At 38.5% G+C, this 18,966-nt stretch overlaps 1 protein-coding gene and 1 long non-coding RNA gene across 9 annotated transcripts in view; one reads left to right on the forward strand and one right to left on the reverse strand.

Annotated features, from left to right (window-relative positions):
* Positions 1–93: 93 nt before the first annotated feature.
* Positions 94–15,250, reverse strand: LOC132405609 (uncharacterized). 3 transcript variants are annotated; one of them, XR_009515928.1, is made up of 5 exons: positions 15,112–15,250; positions 10,458–10,552; positions 6,961–7,037; positions 5,130–5,347; positions 94–2,805 (listed from the first exon to the last, which is right to left on the reverse strand). It is a non-coding gene; the product is annotated as an uncharacterized LOC132405609 (long non-coding RNA). The 3 variants fall into 3 exon arrangements; XR_009515929.1 differs by having other exon boundaries at positions 15,117–15,243; XR_009515927.1 differs by lacking the exon at positions 15,112–15,250 and adding an exon at positions 14,490–14,892.
* The window catches only part of aff4 (AF4/FMR2 family, member 4), a 116,077-nt gene continuing 112,076 nt past the window's right edge, over positions 14,966–18,966 (forward strand). For 5 of the 6 annotated variants that reach the window (XM_059990540.1, XM_059990544.1, XM_059990545.1 and 2 more), the window contains exon 1: positions 14,966–15,314. The gene's annotated coding sequence lies outside the window, so the exon portion shown is untranslated. The remainder of the gene's footprint in view (positions 15,315–18,966) is intronic. The other variant, XM_059990542.1, reaches the window with a different exon arrangement.

The raw sequence follows: 18,966 nt of genomic DNA on the forward strand, positions 1-18,966 counted from the left end.
TCTACTTAAATTGAGACGAGGTTATTCAGTCAACAAATTACTGCAAATTTGAACTTAAAATGGTGCACCTTTACTGTTCCAGTTTATTAATTAGCCACTGAGGTAATAAAGGCAAAAAAAATTATGTACATGTCTTGAGTGAATTGAGCATGTATAGACGTGTGAAGGGAAAAAAAATCAAGATACCCTACATTCATAGGGATGCAATGCCCATCTGCATTTTGAATAGTTGTTCATCAGCTATGACCAAATATATTTACTACCATTTCCATTCTATATCCCTGTAAGTCATGCTTAATGGTTATATGCATAACAGTTACTTTTTAAAAGAATATACAGTGGATTCCAGTTAACTGGGACATATCGGGACCAGTACATTTTGGCCAAATTAAGTGGCTACCCCAATTCATGGAGCTTTCAGGGAAATAGTTAAAAGGGTATAAAAAAGACAAACTACCATTTAACTGAGTAACAAATTGTGTGCTTAAATGAAATACATAACAAATTAGTACACTATGAAGCTGTGTAATAGTACTAAAAAACTAATAGTTCCTTATAGTTATCAATAGAGGAATTCTTAGTGTATGCTGCCATGTTCTTTTGACTGACTAAATGAGCAAAATCAACACGGACACCTAGTATAGATAATGCACTGCCTTCATTACCTACCTACATGAATTAGTTTCAAAAATCACTTTTAATTTGGCCTTGGTCAGCCCAAATGAATAACGTAACACAAGCATGTACAACTAATGCTATTTTAAAGATTGTTCACTCTAAGCACAGTGTAGTGTCCAACAGCCACATAAGTGCACACAACTGAAGCTAACTAGAAATGTTGCATCCTCCAAATCTTCATTTTTGTTGTAAGATAAGATGATCTTTGATACCTTCAAATTATTTGGAGTTCCTAACTTGCTGAAGTAGTGAGATTGTTTCATTTTCTTTCTGGCATCTCCAAGCCTGAATGCTTGAAAGTATAGTGAATAAAACAGTTCTTAAATGTCTTACTGCTTATTTCTCACCAATTATCAGTGACAAAAATCACTGTTTTTTGAACACAAGTGCATACAACTGCTGCTATGCAAAACAACTTTGTTCTCACGCAGTGTAGTCTCTAATGGCCACACAAGTGCATGCAATTGATGCTAGTTAGAAACTATTTGGCACCAGTTTCCATTTCAATTAAGCGGCATAGTGTCCTAAATAAACAAAGGGAATCCCAGCGATTCTCTCAATTAGATAAATGTTTAACCTTTATCATCTTTCATTGCAATAGTTAACATGATGTTAATCTTAAAGCATAAGATTAGAATAATGGAAGTATTTCATTCAAAATGCAAATAACTGGAAACTTTTAATAAAAACCTTGTTAAATATTATAATTTAAAATATGGTATCAGTTTGGAGAGAGATTACAATTGAACAAGAAAGTCTCTTGTTCTGTGGTTGTCTTTCTTATCCCCCGATTTGTAGGTTTACTCTCTGTACCTACATTAAATGCCTTATTCTTCTCCCTTTACATGATCCGATGTTTTTGCCAAGATAGGCGGTGCTTAATCTGTTGCAATTATACTAGTGCTGCATGAAACCAACTTGACTCGTGATGGCTAAAGGCTGCTTGTACTCTCTACTGAGAGGTTGCTTCACGTTAACAATTCCCCATAAAGTTGGCTGGAGAGCATTAAGAGATACTGGAATGGAAGAAATAATTGATAATGTGTAGATTTAGAAAATAATGAAGGAATAGTGACAAATAATTCAGTTGTAATCACATTCCATTGCATCACTTGTGTGATTGCCAAATGCTATGTCCAATTTTTGGGAGGTTATTTTTGTCATTTGTATTTCTTAATATGGAACTATTTTGGTGTACAATCTTGTCTTATCACATGCATTCAGACATCTGTAAGTTGCATAATGGCATTTGAGCAAACATTTTCTTTTGCCTTTAAGTTGATCATACAATATATCAAGGTTCCATAACTTTGTTGGAAATCACAAATGGAATTTAACTTTTTATACATCCATTGAAGATGTGATTCAGTTACTCTTATTCCAAATGAAACCCCCCAAAAATTCAACTTATTTGTAGGTTATACTTGCAGCTCTTTATTTTAGAATTTGCATTCACACTACATAGGTAAATGTCTTGCCATCTCTTTAATTATAGTTTTCAAGTCATGTTCCTTTTCTGCTGTCAAATTCCATTGTCTTTCATCTGTCATCATTCCTTCATTATTTTCTAAATCTACACGTTTCTTTCCCCTACATGTTCTCCAGCCAATTTTATAGTCTCCTCTAATGAACCACCAACTTAAAGGAAAATCAATATATTTGCTAATTGGACTACTTGTGTGCATTCTTAGATGTGGAAAATTGACACATTTCAATCTTTGCAAGATGGCTAAATCTTGTTTAATAACTTTAGAACAGTAACTGTTGCATATAAGTTCTGTTGCTTATGTTGCTCATTGCCCAATACTTTCAACAAGGAATGCTTCCATTTTATTTGTCATTTTCCTTCCTCCTTTTCTAATGTTTTATACAAGAATGTGTTTATTAGCAATGCTATGAATAAATATTAATAACCTATTGATTTATGAAACACAAGTATTTAAACTGTCATTTGCACATATGTTTTTCATAGAAAATGTATAATACAAGAGGCTGCCACTTAGCTGTTATCTGTGTATTTTCATTCTTCTCAACTTCTGCATTGTCTGAAAGTTCTCAAGAGACATTGTGGCTGAGCTGCAGTTCCTTTTCCACAAGCAGATTTCTGGAAGCCTGCCAAATCTGACCCTGTGTGGGTGAAAAATGTTGGTTTTTACAAGAATTGGAATCTGCTCTTGTGCAACGTCTGCCTGGAATGCTGGATGATAATCTTCCAATTTAACAGATGTAACTATCTGAAGTTTACTTTGCTTGTTTTAGTTTCACACTAGTACAGTTATCTGATGCATGTATTAAAGCACCTATTAGCATGGATGAATTTTAATTTTAAATGTTTTATCTTGATTTGTTTTTCTGTAGAGGGCTAGTTTTTAGTAAATGTACTTCACATACTTTAAACTTTTAGAAAAGAGCATTGTATGTTTCAGATTTTTCATAAATGTATTAACTTTAAAAATGTTGTCAGTATTTTAATATGTGAGTTAAACATTTTAAGACTATTTGTTAGTTCAATGTGTATAAATTAAGACTTATGCCCTTTTCTGGTTTTAAATAAAGACTGTAAATGTAAATATTAGTAGCATTACTTTTTAAAGCAATTTTGAATTTTAAAATCTATATATGACTTTGTTTGATGTCAACGTCTCCAAAAAAAGCTGTAGTTCATGCGCTCCAAATACCCTATTTTGCAATAAATATAGTTATTTGAGGTGAAGATAATTAGTTGCTCTCCAGAGCTTAAACTGCATTTAGTATTCTTTTTAGTTGAGATTGCTTTGAATTGGAATTTAAGCTAATAAGTCATTTTATTTGGTACGTCGCGTACAGAAACCTGAATCTTGGTAAATTATACAAGTCAGAAATTTGGCAATCTAGCCTGTAATATAAATGAAGATGCCAAAGCATTTTTCAGATAAATAAAGAGTAAAAGAAGCAAGAGTAGACATCATGCTGCTGGTATTTAACTCTGGAAGGGTAGTAATTGGGGGAGGAAAAGAAATGACATAAACTGACTAAGCACTTGGCAACAGATTTCACTGTAGAAAGCGTTAAATTTAATAGAATAGGGTTTAATTTCATAGAAGCATAGAAAACCTACAGCACAATACAGGCCCTTTGGCCCACAAGGTTATGCTGAACATGTCCCTACCCTAGAAATTACTAGGCTTACTTATAGCCCTCTTTTTCTAAGCTCCATGTATCCATCCAAAAGTCTCTTAAAAGATCCTATCGTATCTGCCTCCACAACCTTTGCCAGCAGCCCATTCCACACACTCACCACTCTCTGAGTAAAAAAAAAACTTATCCCTGACATCTCCTCTGTACCTACTCCCCAGCACCTTAAACCTGTGTTCTCTTGGGGCAACCATTTCAACTCTGGGAAAAAGCCTCTGGCTATCCACACGATCAACGCCTCTCAACATTTTATACACTTCTATCAGGTCACCTCTCGTCCCCTGTCGCTCCAAGGAGAAAAAGAAAAGTTCACTCAACCTATCGTCATAAGCCATGCTCCCCAATCCAGGAAACATCCTTGTATATCTCCTCTGCACCCTTTCTATGGCTTCCATATCCTTCCTATAGTGAGGCGACCAGAACTGAGCACAGTACTCCAAATGGGGTCTGACCAGGACCCTATATAGCTGCAACATTACCTCTCGGCTCCTAAATTCAATTCCACGATTGATAAAGGCCAATACACCATACGCCTTCTTAACACAGAGTCAACCTGCGCGGCTGCTTTGAGCATCCTATGAACTCGGACCCTAAGATCCCTCTGATTCTCCACACTGCCAAGAGTCTTACCATTAATACTATATTCTGCCATCATATTTGACCTACCAAAATGAACCTCCTCACACTTAGCTGGGCTGAACTCTATCTGTCACTTCTAAGCCCAGTTTTGCATCCTATCAATGTCCTGCTGTAACTTCTGACAGCCCTCCACACTATCCACAACACCTCCAACCTTTGTGTCATCAACAAACTTACTAACCCATCCCTCCACTTCCTCATCCAGAGTAAGGGTCCCAGAACAGATCCCTGAGGCACTCCACTGGTCACCAACCTCCATGCAGAATATGACCCATCTACAACCACTCTTTGCCATTTGTGGGCAAGCCAGTTCTCGATCCACAAAGCAAAGTCCCCTTGGATCCCATGCCTCCTTACTTTCTCTATAAGCCTTGCATGGAGTGCCTTATCAAATGCTCTTCCTTCATCAATGTGTTTAGTCACGTCCTCAAAAAATTCAATCAGGATCGTAAGGCATGACCTGCCCTTGACAAAGCCGTGCTGATTATTTCTAATCATATTATAGTCATATCACTGGCATATGTTGTGAAATTTGTTAACTTAACAGCAGGAATATACTGCAATACATAATAATACAGAAAAAAATAAATGAGTAAATCAATTACAGTAAGTATATATATTATATAGATTATTGATACCTGCATAGATATGTTGGGAGCAGGTTAGATCCTCAATAAGGCTAATCACTGTTACCAGGCATAGTCTGCCAACAGTAGCTCTTCTGTCTGGGGCCAGAAGGTTTTTAGAGCTTCTGCTGGTGTTTCTGTAGCACTGGGTTTTCACAGGATCGGTGTGCTAGCCCCATGCTCAACCCTCCTTTTTGCAGCTGAGCTTTGAATGGTCCATGACGGACTTGCTGTGGAGGACAAAAATCAGAAATTTGAGAGTCGGGAGCAGGCGTGAGTGTAGTCACTGTTGCCAAGGAGAAGGTGTTTGGGAAGCTGAAAGGTCTGAAATTACATAAATCACCTTGACCAGAAGGACTGCACCCCAGGATTCTGAAAAAGATAGCTGAAGAGATTGTGGAGGCATTAGCCATGATCTTTAAAGAATCACTAGATTTGGGAATGGTTCCAGAGGACTGGAAAATTGCAAATGTCACTCAACTCTTCAAGAAGGGAGGGAGGCAAAAGACAGAAAATTACAGGTCAGTTAGCCTGACTTCAGTGATAGGGAAGATGTTGGAGACAATTACTAAAGATGAGGTACTTGGAGGCATATGATAAAATAGGCTGAAGTCAGCATGGTTTACTTAAGGGGAAATCTTGCTTGACAAATCTGTATGAATTCTTTGAGGAAATGACAGGCAGGATAAAGGGGAGTCAGTGTTTACTTGGATTTTCAGAAGGCCTTTGACAAGGTTCCACACATTAAGCTGCTAAACAAGGTCAGAGCCCTGGTATTACAGGAAAGATACTAGCATGGATGGAAGACAGGCTGATTAACAGAGGGCAAAAGGTAAGCATAAAGGGAGCCTTTTCTGTTTGGCAGCTAGTGACTCGTGTTCTGTATGGGTTGATGGATCCTCAACTTAAATATTATATCTTAATGAGCTGCTTAAAGGAATAGGCCATAGATTGTTTTCTAAACAGGGAGCAAATTTAGAAATTGGATGTGCAAAGGGACTTGGGAGGCCTAATGCAGGATTCCCTAAAGACTAACTTGTAGTTTGTGTTGATAGTAAGGAAGGCAAATACATTCATTTCAAGAGGCCTCAAATATGAAAGCATAAATGTAATGCTAAAGCTTCATAAGGCATTGGTCTGACTACATTTGGAGAATTGTGATCCTTTCCCATGTACGAATGGATGCACTAGTATTAGAGGGTATTCCAGAGGAGGTTCACAAGAAAGTACCTAGGAATGGAAGGGTTAATGTATGAGGAGAATTTGATAGCTCTAGGCCTATACTCACTGGAGAATGGATGGGGGGAGGGTGAAGATATTGAAACCAACTGAATGGTGAAAGGTCTTGACAGTGGAAGTGGAGAGGATGTTTCAAATAGTAGAAGAGTCTAGGACCAGAGGGCACAGCCTCAGAATACAAGGACATTGCTTTGGAACAGAGATGAGGAGGAGTTTCTTTAGCCAGTTGATGATGAATCTGTGGAATACATTGCCACAAATGTCTGTGGTGTTGAATTAATTGGGTATATTTAAAGTGGTCATTGACAGGTTCTTGATTAATAGGGCATCAAAGATTATGGGAAGAAGGCAGGAGAATGGGATTGAGGGGAAAAATAAACAGCCATGATTGAATGGCAGAACAGTCGATGGACCAAATTGCCTAATTCTGCTCGAATGTCTTGTGTATTTTATATGTAAGATTTCACCAAAGTTATTTAGGCTGAGGGATTTTTGCCTCAAAAGCTCTACCAACTGGAAGTTTTGTGATTGGTATTAGAATAGGGGCTGCAAAATTGGCACAGCTTGTATAGATATTACCTCTCAATGCCAACAGAATACTGACCTTGGATGCTGCTTGTGCAGAGTTGATGTTCTTCCTATGATCTGGGTTTCCTTCTGGTGCTCCAGCTTTTTACCCCACTAGTTTGGAGAAAGTAAATTTGTAATTTACTTTGGGTAACACGGTGGTGTAGTGGTTAACATTACACTTTTTTTTATGATTTGAATTTTATCGAATTCTTTTACAAATTTTCCCTGAACTCTTGAGTCAGTGTTGAAATTATGTAAATCATAGCTTACAAAACATAAAATTATAAAATAAAAACATGACAGAAATATCAATATAATAATCATGTGTGTCCATTTAGCCCTCCAATAACATAAACTGCCATTCAACAATATGCTTCACCACTATTCCCCCCCACCCCCCAGGAAGCCTAAATATTTGCCTCAGTTTTGTGTATAGTTGTCCAATCTATCAAATTGTTTGTAACACTTGTGTTCAAAAGCTGCCATTTTGGCTATTTCTGTGGCCCACTCCTGAAATGATGGTCCCCACAAGATCCTCCAACCTCTTAAGTATAATTTGTCTTCCTACCATTATACTGTCTGGATCCAATTTTGAGAGTATTTATCCCCAAGTAACCCAAGTGTATCTCCCAAGACAAAAAGTCTGGAGCAGAAAGGGAATTGAATGCCCGAAACTTGTATCATAATCCAAAATTCTTGAATTCTGGGAACAGGACCAGAGCACATGTTCAAGGTCCCCTTTATCCGCCTCACAGCGCCAGCATTCAGGTGTATTTTTCAACCCTAATTGTAACCTTGCTGGAGTCCAGTAAAAACGGTGTAGAATCTTAAACTGAATAAGGCGCATCCTCAGGTCTCTTGACATTGTTTTGACATTTTTTGCAAATTTTGTCCCACTCCTTTATCTCAAAAGTCACACTCAGGTCTTTTCCCCATGCTCTTTTAAGACCCAACAGAAATTTGTCCCCGGAGATTTGTGTTAAAGCTGAATAATAAGTTAAGGCTTAATGACCTTTACCATACGCAGCTAGTACAGTAGACAGTATCATAGCAACTTGTGGGGGTTGCCGTGTGGAACCAAAAGTTGTATGTAGCAAATGACGCAGTTGAAGATATCTCCAAAATTGTGACCTAGAGACATCATACTGTTGGGTTAATTGATTAAAAGATTTTAAACTATCATCATTATAAAGGTCTCCCAATTTAATTATACCTTTCCCTTGCCATTCCCTCTAGAAGAAAGGGGACTTACCAATACACAACTTTGGATTCATCGAGAAACTGGAGGCTTCATTTAAGTAATCTGGTTATCTTATTCCAGAACAAATGCATATGCGATATAGTTGGGTGAGACCTTGCCTCAGGAGGTAACTTGATAGGCAAATATTGTAATGGAGGGTTGAGAGGAAGAGCAGAATACTCAATACGGTACTAAGGAGCCACATTCCAAAGACATACAGGTTAGTAGGTTGACCATTTGAGCGGCATAGTCTCATTGAGCCAGAAGGGTCTGTTGATGTACTGTATCTCTCAATAAATTTGTTTTATTATTGTCACATGTTCCAAGGTACGGTGAGAAATTTTGTTTTGCATGCCATCCATACAATCATTACATCACATCAATATATTAAGGTAGTACAAGTGAAAAGTGAAAACAGAATTCAGAATATAGTATCACAGTTATAGGATAATTGCAATGCAGGTAGACAATAAGGTGCAAAGCTGTGACAAAGATTGAGATCAAGTTATACTGGATTGAGGATATACTGGCTTGAAGGTGGTGCAGAGGAGGTTCATCAGGTTGATTCCAGAAATGAGGGGGGTTAGACTATGAGGAGAAATTAAGTTGCCTGGATTGTACTCACTGGAATTCAAAAGAATGAGAGGATATATTGTAAAAATAGATAAAATTAAGAAAGGGATTAATAAGAGAGAGACAGGAAAGTTGTCTCCACTGGTAGGTGTGACTAGAACTAGGGTACATAGCCTCAAGATTTGGGGCAGTAAGTTTAGGATGGAGATGAGGAACTGCTTTTCCCAAAGAGTGGTGAATCTATGGAATTCTCTGCCCAAAGAAGCAGTGGAGGCTACCTCAGTAAATACTTTGTACACTTAAGACAAGGTTGGATAGATTTTGGCGTAGTGGGAGAATTAAGGGTGATAGGAAAATGGCAGGTAGATGGAGATGAGTCCATGGTCAGATCAGTCATGACCTTATTGAATGGCGGAGCAGGCTTCATGGACCAGAGAGCCTACTCCTGCTCCTATTTCTTATGTCCTATTCATTGTAAGCTTCAGGAAGTGGAAGAAAGTATAGTGAGGCATGATAGGTGGAAGGAAAAAGAATTTGTATGACAAAAGAGTTAATAGTGCAAAGTAATAGATGTCTATGGAAAAAGACCTGACTACAGCAGGAATGCTTGGTAGAAATCTGATCCAAGACAAGAAAGAAAGTAGCAAGGTAACAGAAATGAGCAGAAATCCTTTTGGAAGAAAGTAGAACTTGTTTTAGGTGGTCAATCCTTGTGAAAGTGGGTATGATCAAGGGATCATATTGCCCACTACTGTTAATGCTTTCATCCATTTGGTGGATTTAAGTAACAATATCTTTCAGAATGTTTTTGAACTTTATGCCTTTTTATTCCATTTCAAATTCAGTCAAAATATTTGGTTAAAATATTGTTTCCTTTTGAATTTTGAATGCAAAATGTTTAAATTTGTAAAGCATTTCAAGTAAGTAAATACACCAAAGTTATTCTTAAAGAGACTAAGGTAGTTGAACCATAGAGGGAATACATTTTATTTGAACTTTTTAATGATAAAGGGAGATAATGTTTGGGAAGAAACTTCTGAAAAGTAGGACAACAATATAGAATATATGAAAAAGGAGTAATGTAATCTCACTTTGCTATTTAATAATTTGGCTAATCTACTCTTGGGCTCAACTCTCCTTTCTTGCTCAATTCCCATAATCGACTCCTCCTTGGTTCAAAAAAAACTTACTTCAACCTCGCATATATTCCAAGACATGACTTTTAAGGCTCTCTTGGGCAGAAAATACCAAAAATAGAAATTTGTCCTTGTCTGTCTTCACAGCATACACCTACCAAACATTTTACATGCCTGTTTTTCAATACGATTATTTCTGTCTTCTCAGCTGGAGACACAACTAATGGGCTGCAACCTCATAACTGCAGTAACAAGGCTCAATCTTGACATCCACTACTGTCTGTGTGATATTTGAATATTCTCCCTGTCACCTGTCCTTAATTTCAAATCTTGTTCCAAAGGAATTCAGCAGGTAGATTACTTGCTCATCGTAAATTAAAGTATACATGGGTGCTGGAATCTTGTGAGAAAGGTGAGTGACAAAAAGCCTGTTTCTGTGCTGTGTGTTATATAACCAAATAAAACTTTAACAAAAATTGATCCAACATGTATTATTATTTTCCAAAAATCCTTTCACCTAACAAATTCCAGCATTTTCATAACGTCAGAAATTTCACAATGATGTGTATTAAACAAACTAACCTTTAGTTTCCTGTTTTCTGTCTCCCTCTCTTGAATAAGGAAATTGGAGTGAGTTTATGTTAGTGTTTTCTATCTTCTGGGACCTTTTTCAGAATCTAGGGAAAGAGAGATAAAGATTACTCTCTGTTACATATGCAGTGAAATGTGTCGTTTGTGCCAAAGACCAACACAATCCAAATGTATGCTGGGCCACAAGTGTCGCCATGCTTCTGCAACCAATATAGCATGCCCACAACTTATAAAACCAACCCATACATCTTTGGAATGTGGGAGGAGATCCATGCAGTCTATCTATGCAGCTCCCTCATTTGAGATGTGGGGAACTTGACAGCCTTCATTGCTGTCAGTTTTTCCGAGTACTTTTCCTCTGCTGATAATAGTTTTGAGTTTCCGATGGTGTGATAGCATCAGTACTGGACACTGAGGCAGATGGTCCTGAGTTCGAATCTGAGCAGCAGTAATATCTGCGTGGAAGAAAGGGCTTCTGTATCTTGCCATTAAAAACCCTACACCATAGGCGTGCCATCAGTCGATTGTGACTTAATGGCACTCAACAACGACAATTCCCCAATATCATTCTCTAAGGGACTAGTGAATTTTAATCTGTTATTGAGTTCTTACTATGTGCTTTTATTCCTTGCCAGTTTGTTCTCTCAGTTTATTTTCCCCTTCCATATTTTTAAGTCTTTTTCCCAATCATTTTCCCTACCAGTAATTTTGGCCTTCCTGTGTTCGATCCTATATTTCAATTCAATACTTATCGAGCTCTGCTGTTCATTTCTCAAAAGAAAGTATCTGTTAAGAATTAAGTGTTCATAAATGTCTGCCACTGGTGACCTTCTTCTCGTCTATTTTCCCAGTCCAGTTTAGTAACTCTTTCTTCATTATTATTATATTTATCTTAAGTTAAATTTAAGACATTTTTCAGACCTAAGTTTCTTACTTTCAAGCTGAATGTGAAATTTTATCATGAATCCTTATTTAGTGTATCCTTCACTACGATATATTTCCTCTGCCAGGACATATAACTTTTCCTTTTTTTCCCCCCAAGCTTTGCAATTAATAGTGTAGAAGACAAAGGATGCTTAAAAATGCTTAAGTCACAGAAACAGCAGTTATGAGAAAATGTGAGGTAGAAATTACTGTAGAGAGGATCAAGCAAGATCATGATGAAGCAATTCAAACTTAGTTCACTAGGGATCAAAGATTCAATGTGGCTTGGCTAGCAAAATAGAACACTGTTTTGCTGTAGTCTTTATACTGGAGTTTACATAGAAGACAAGTAAAGGGAGTCTTTGGATAAAAAGTCTGCAGATGTTGAATGGTTGGTTTAAGTAGTGGAGAGGGTGGGAAAGGTATCATGATGGGCATTGTTGCAAAGGTTGCAGGTGTCAAAGTTATGGCATGGAGTTGAAGAGGATATCCAAGACTGCCAATAGACAAATATTGTTGCAGAAGGTGTATGGAGATTGTAAGTTTTGGGTGTGAAGTGGTAGTTTCCCTTGAATCAAAAGCCCAATGTGTATGTAATGTTTGGAAACAGTATGGAGGAAGAGAGAAATGTGCAACAGAGCAGATAGCTTGAAGCAGTCAAAAAGAAGAAAATGCAAGAGGCTGAGTCAAAGCTGATCTTTTTTTTCTATCTCCTCCTCAACCCCAGTTCCCCTTAACCTTTGGTGCCATGTCCAATCAAGAACCTATCAAGCTCTGCCTTAAATATACCCAATGATCTGGCCTCCACAGCTGCATGTGGCAACAAATTCCTCAAATTCACCACCCTTTGGCTAGAGAAATTTCTCTGCATCTCTGTTTTGAAAGGGTGCCTCTCTATCCTGAGGCTGTGCCCTCTTGTCCTGGACTCTCCCACCATGGGAAACATCCTTTCCACATCTACTCTGTCTCGGCCTTTCAACATTCGAAAGGTTTCAATGCGATCCCTCCTTATACTTCTAAGTTCCAGCAAGAACAGAACAAGAGCCATCAAACGTTCCTCATATGATAACCCTTTCATTCCTGAAATCATCCTTGTGAACCTCCTCTGAACCCTCTCCAATGCCAGCACATTTTTTCTAAGATGAGGGGCCCAAAACTGGTCACAATACCCAAGGTGAAGCCTCACGGCTGCCTAATACAGCCTCAGCATCACATCCTTGATCTTGTATTCTAGACCTCTGGAAATGGATGCTAACATGGCATTTGCCTTCCTCACCATCGACTCAACCTGCAATTTAAGCTTCAGGGTGTTCTGCACAAGGACTCCCAAGCCCCTCTGCATCTCAGATTCATGGATTTTCTCCCCGTTTAGAAAATAGTCCACACATTTATTTCTACAACCAAAGTGCATGAACATGCATTTTCCAACATTGAATTTCATTTAAAACTTTCTTGCCCATTCTCCTAATGTCTAATACTTTCTGCATCCTGCCTGTTTCCTCCACACTACCTGCCCCTCCACCAATCTTCGGATCATCTGCAAACTTGGCAACAAAGCCATCTATTCCATCATCTAAATCATTTATAAACAGCGTAAAAAGAAGTGGTCCCAACACTGACCCCTGTGGAACACAACCAGTTACTGGCAACCAACCAGAAAAGGATCTTTTGATTCCCACTTGCTGCCTCTTACCAATCAGTCAATGCTCTAACCATGCCAGTAACTTTCCTGTAATACCATGGGCTCTTAACTTGGTGAGCAGCCTCATGTGTGGCACCTTGTAAGAGGCCTTCTGAAAGTCCAAATAAACACCATCTCCTGCATCCCCTTTATCGATCCTACTTGTAATCTCCTCAAAGAATTCCAACAGGTTTGTCAGGCAGGATTTTCCCTGAAAGAAAGTATGCTGACTTTGTACTATCTTGCCCTGTGTTACCAAGTACTCCATCACCTCATCCTTAATAATTGACTCTAACGTCTAACATCTTCACAAACACTGAGGTCAGGCTAACTGGTCTATAATTTCCTTTCTGCTGCCTTCCTCCTTTCTTAGAGTGGAGAAACATTTGCAATTTTCCAGTCTTCTAGCACCATGTCAGAGTCCAATGATTTTTGAAAGCTCATTTCTAATGCCACCACGTTCTCTACTGCTACCTCTTTCAGATCCTCGGGTGCAGTTCCTCTGGTCTGGGTAACTTATGTACCTTTAGGTCTTACAGCTTTTTGGGAAGGTGGTTGAAAATAGGAGGAAGAGTGTGTGTCAGCGTCTGTGCTAATTTTCATGATTTTACAAATTAAAGTTCTTTGCACCTGTGTAATAATTCTTAATAACTGATTCATTAAGCCAGAAACTATAATAATGTACCTGTATTGTAAAAAATAAAGGTTAAGTACCAAAAGTTTATATTAAGACTGCATTCAAAGCAAATACTGTTCTGCATGTAAAATATTATCTCATTTAGCCATAGGAAAGGGGGATTGAGTAGTCCACAGATGTAACCTTCTCCATGTTAAAAATATCTGCCTTAAGGCCACCCTTACACAGGAAATATTAAATTCAGAAGTCTGGCAAATGTTAATTCATATGAATGGCAGAACTAGTTTCCTCTCTCTCCACTTTTAATAGTTTTTCATTTTTATCAGTCTTATGTAATGTTGATGCCATTTCTTATAATATTGTGGGGTATAGTTCACAGGAGGTATGGGTTTCTGGTTTTAGGACAATTTACGACGTTTGTGACCAAGACAGCTGTACATTTTTTTCTGTTAAACTGATGAGTTAAGGACTTTGATATTGAGGAGGGAAACATCAAGAAGATTGGTACATTCATTGTTATCAGTACCTGCAAACGTTTAAATTTAAAATCTCGGCAAAGCCAATAATTATTGACAGCAATACTGTTTATATTATATAAACAAAATAGTTACATATCTTGCTAAAAATCTTTTGTAATTGCATGACTTGCTTTAGTTAAACGACTTAAGTTTCATGTTGATATATTTTGATTCAGTAATAATATCAAATTGGAATGCTGATTTTACCAAATATAATCAACCACTGTTCACGAATGTTTTGTGCATCTAGTTACTAAACTTACAGAATGTCTTTGTTGCACTTGGTACCTAAATGCAAATTTTCAAGTATTTAATTTTTATCGACTTGCCGTAGGGTGTCGGCCCGAAACGTCAATTGTACTTTTTTTTCCCCATATGTGCTGCCAGGCCTGGAGTTCCTCCAGCATTTTGTGTGTGTTGCCCGGATTTCCAGCATCTGCAAGTTTCTCTGGTTTGTGATTTTTATTGCATATTTTTTTGTAAATTTTGCTGTCCAGATTTATAAGCGTGCGGTCAGGGCTTATCCCGAAGAGTTTTGGGGCAGTGAAGTATTTTTTAAAATATTGCGTATGCCAGTCCTTTACAATGACGCACGTCCCAACCACAGCTTCTGCTGCGCTCTCTCTCCCTCCCCAGATCCCGAACAGCGATGCGCCGTCACGTGGTCCGTCTCGGCACAGCGCGTCCCGTGATGCTCAGGGCCCCCGCTAGCCCCACCCCCTGCGGGTGGCGTGCGCTCGTTACGTGACCCGCTCTCCCTTGGTTACCAGCTGTTCCCGCACGGGAGGGAGGGGGGGCTGCTTCCTAAAATGGCGTTGGTCTGATTTCCGCCGTAGCCGCCCCCCCCGCTCCCCAATGTCGACTTCCACTCAGAGATTTGCCTACCGTACGTTTTAGCACCGCGATTGATTCCATGGGCGTCCACGGTCGGCGACGGGGGGAGGCGGTCGTCCATTTGTGGCGGTAGAGGCGCTGGTTTGAGAGGGATTGTCTTCCTCCTCCGTCCCCTCCCCTCCCCGGTGGGGTTGTGATCCTCTTGCAGTTGCGTGGATGTGCAAGATGGCTCGGGGCCGCGGACAGCACTGAAGGTAACTGAATCACGCTGAGTGTCTGGACTTCTCCCCACTCCACCCTGTCTTGTCAGACTCCTCCGGCCCGGCGAGCCGGAGCTGAGTAATTATTTGATGAGGCCCGGTTGCACTGTACCCTAGCCCTTTTTTTTTATTCTTGCAATGGTGGTTCCAGCTGATTCCTACTCACCTCCACCGCCTTCAAAACAACCCAGATCACCGCAGGATTAGTACGGGGCGGTGGATTTTGATGTTTTTAATTTTAATCAGTGGGGGTCTATTCTAATCAGGTTATTTTAAGGGGGATTTCCAACTTTTCCCAGCATTTACTTTACGGTGGAGTGTGGGTGAATTAGGTGGCGAATGAAATTTCTTTTCGTCCCTGAAAACACTTCTAGTAAATTCGACGTCACTCGGCCGAACCCTTTTGTTCAAGCCGGTGTCGAAGTAGTGACTATGCGCTTAACAGTACTTGGCATCCCAGCCAATAACTATTAGAAGAGCCGAAAAGAACTACAAATCCGTCAATAAAGATGTCCGTCAAGCGTCAGGATTGTTGGCAGCAATAGGATTAACCGTGTTTTTTTTCTCCTCTCAAAGAGACGTACGTACGATTTGGGCCTTTTTTCCCTCTAAGTTCTCGGCATGCCATTTATTTTTTTGAACAAATATATATTTGATGTTCCCTTTTTAATAATAAACGCTAATGCATTAACGACGAATTGGATAAACCGATCGATTTCGAATACGTAGTGTTTCCAGACAAACTGACTTTGGGGTCCATTTTCTTAAAGCTAATGTTGGATACTACAGATTATCTATCTATTTATCTTATGTTAGCAGATTAGTAGTGTGATCAGCATCTACAGTTGACAACTGCCATTAGTTCTATCTGCTTTTTAATTGGATTTGAAATATAAAATCAAACTTTGTAATGGAGCACTTTTAGACAGTAATATTCAGGTTGTTTGAAACAAAATGTCCTTCTTAATATATCTAATATTTTTAAGAAAGTGTTGAAGTGTCTTTGAATTACCAAAATTTTAATGGAACACTTGGTAACTATCAGTCTTGACATTACTTGACATTTCTGTATGTACAGTATTCAGTGAAGTTAGCTTTATGTTGTCACAGTTACAAGGTAATGATGCACATAAAAGTGGAATATAGGGTAGAGAGATTGAATGGATTTTTGGAGCAGTCTTTTTAAAAAAGCCAAGTTAGTTTTGCAACATTTCTTGCCTCACTTCCTTAAAGCTAATGAAATAGGTTTGGAAATACTTTGACAATCTCTGAGTAAAGACTTTATTTCTGTATTAAAACAGCTATAATCTTGATTATGAAGTTTAATACTTTATTTTTAGAACAAGAGTAGAAATTACCATGCTATCAGATATCCTTTTGGCTTATTAACTGAGGCTTAACATAGGTGGGGTATAGTATTTAGCTTTTTGATCTTTTACATGGCTACAATTTTGAATTATTCTGAAGCTGAATCAGGTTATGAAATAGTTCCTATTATTTGTATGAGGCTGTATAGTAATTAGCTAAAGTTAACTGCATAAATGACACTTCATAACTTGTCATCTGATATTGAGTTAATTCATGCAATTTAAATATTTTATTTTTTTTAATATATTAATGTTTATTGCAATAGTGGAGTGGAGGGTACTATTTCTCCCATTTTGTAAAGGGCCTGATACTTCTGGACTTCTACAGATGGATTTTGATACTAAAACTAAAAAATAGTACATATAATTTATTATAGGGAAAGCCCATAGAGACTTGAAGATTTAAATGACCCTTTATGATAATCCATTATAAAGCTATTGATTGGCCAGAGGACATGTTATCATGGAGCTTCAGGTGCCGCAGACAGAGATGGATGTCTTGCAAGGATCTTGAATGTCTTTGTTAAACCTTTACTGTTTGCATTGAATAACAAGTTGATGTATTATGAGAGTTAATCAGAATTATGGCAGTACTCTACCTTTGGGTCTGTAGATGTTCTGTTCCTCCCCAAATGCATAGTTCACATTCCCCGTAGACTTCTTTATCATTTAGCTAATTTTGATCACAGAATCATTTTTAGAAATGATCCCTATGGATCTCCACTGGATACAAGTTTGGAGTTGAGAAAACTGTTAACTGTTGCCCATTGTTTCCTGCTGATAGGGCATTGTTGGATCTAGTTTGCCAAGTCCCCATAGATTATTAACCAATTGGCATGTGGATCTAAACCAATAGTCTTCAGAATAAAGTATCACCACTAAGTAGTAGTTGATGAAAAAATCTTTGTTTCAAATATGTTATTTGATTAAAACATTTCATCTGTTAACTTATCTAGGACATGGTTTTATAATCCCAAAAAAGTCCATCTGTGGTGCTTTTTTTTTTCTCTTCCCTTCACCACCCCCTCTCTGCCCATATCAATTTATTTAATCATCTTTAAAAAAAAATCCTTGTCACTCCCTTAATTTTTACCCAAGGGAACACCAGCCTAGTTTATGCAACTTATCTATGTAATTCAGCTGCAATGTAAGTCAAGCATGCAAATTTCTGTGTCCAAATTGGAAATGAATTACAATGTTCAATGCCCAGGGCTGCAAGTATGTGCCAAGGTGGCAATGCATTGTGCCATGCAAATGTTAGAGATTGCTCTTTGTTCTTGTAGCTTATTGGTATGTTTCTTCTTGAAGAGTATCAAGAGTTGACTTTTTGCAAGTTCAATTTGAGCTCCCCAAAGAGCATTGCAAACTTTATAATTGAGTTTGAAAATGTTAAATTTCCTCTGAAATTTTAATGGTTAATTGCTAGTGTCATAACGAGGATGAAATCTAAACTGTAAACAAGGCTTGTCGAAATTGTTTTTATATTGTCATATTGAAACAGGCCTTGGCTCACAGTGTCTGTGGTGACCATGATACTAATTTAAATCAATTTTATCTGCCTACGTGGTCCATTTCCTACAATTACCTGTCATGTGTTTGTCTAAATGCCTTTTTAATGTTGCTATCATATGTGCTACAACCAATTTCCCAGGTATCCACAGCGGGGGGGGGGGGGGGGGGGGGGGGGGGGGGGGGAGAATAAAACCTGGCCATAAATCTTTAAACTTCATTTCACCCCAACCTCTTTGAATTTATCCCCTGTAGTATTTGATGTTTCCACTCAGGGGGAAGATTTAATGTCTAGCCTGTCTATGCTTCTCATTTTACATATTCCTATCTGATCACTTCCCAGCCTCTGATACTTAAGAAAAAAAAAATACAGTCCAAGTTTATCCAATGTCCTGAAGCTTATACTCTCTAATCTAGGCACCTCTTCCACACCCTTGCCAAATTCTACACATCCTTCCTGTAATGCATTGGCTAGAATGGCACACAATTTTAGCTGCAGCCTGCCACATAACTTCCCAAATGTTATACTCAACCCTGACTGTTGAAAGCAAATGTGCCTTAAGCAACACACACAAATTGCTGAAGGAGCTCAACAAATTAGGCATCATCTGTGGAGGTGAATAAATGGGTGACATTTTGGGCCAAGTTCTTACATCAGGACAGGAAAAAAAAGGGCAGAACCCAGAATAACAAGGTGTGGGGAGGTTAAGGAGTGCAGGAAACAAGGTGACAGATGAGACCTGGTGGAAGGGCAGGTGTGTGGGGAGGGG

The sequence above is a fragment of the Hypanus sabinus genome, chromosome 15 (assembly GCF_030144855.1).
Source record: "Hypanus sabinus isolate sHypSab1 chromosome 15, sHypSab1.hap1, whole genome shotgun sequence".
Classification (NCBI taxonomy): Eukaryota; Metazoa; Chordata; class Chondrichthyes; order Myliobatiformes; family Dasyatidae; genus Hypanus; species Hypanus sabinus.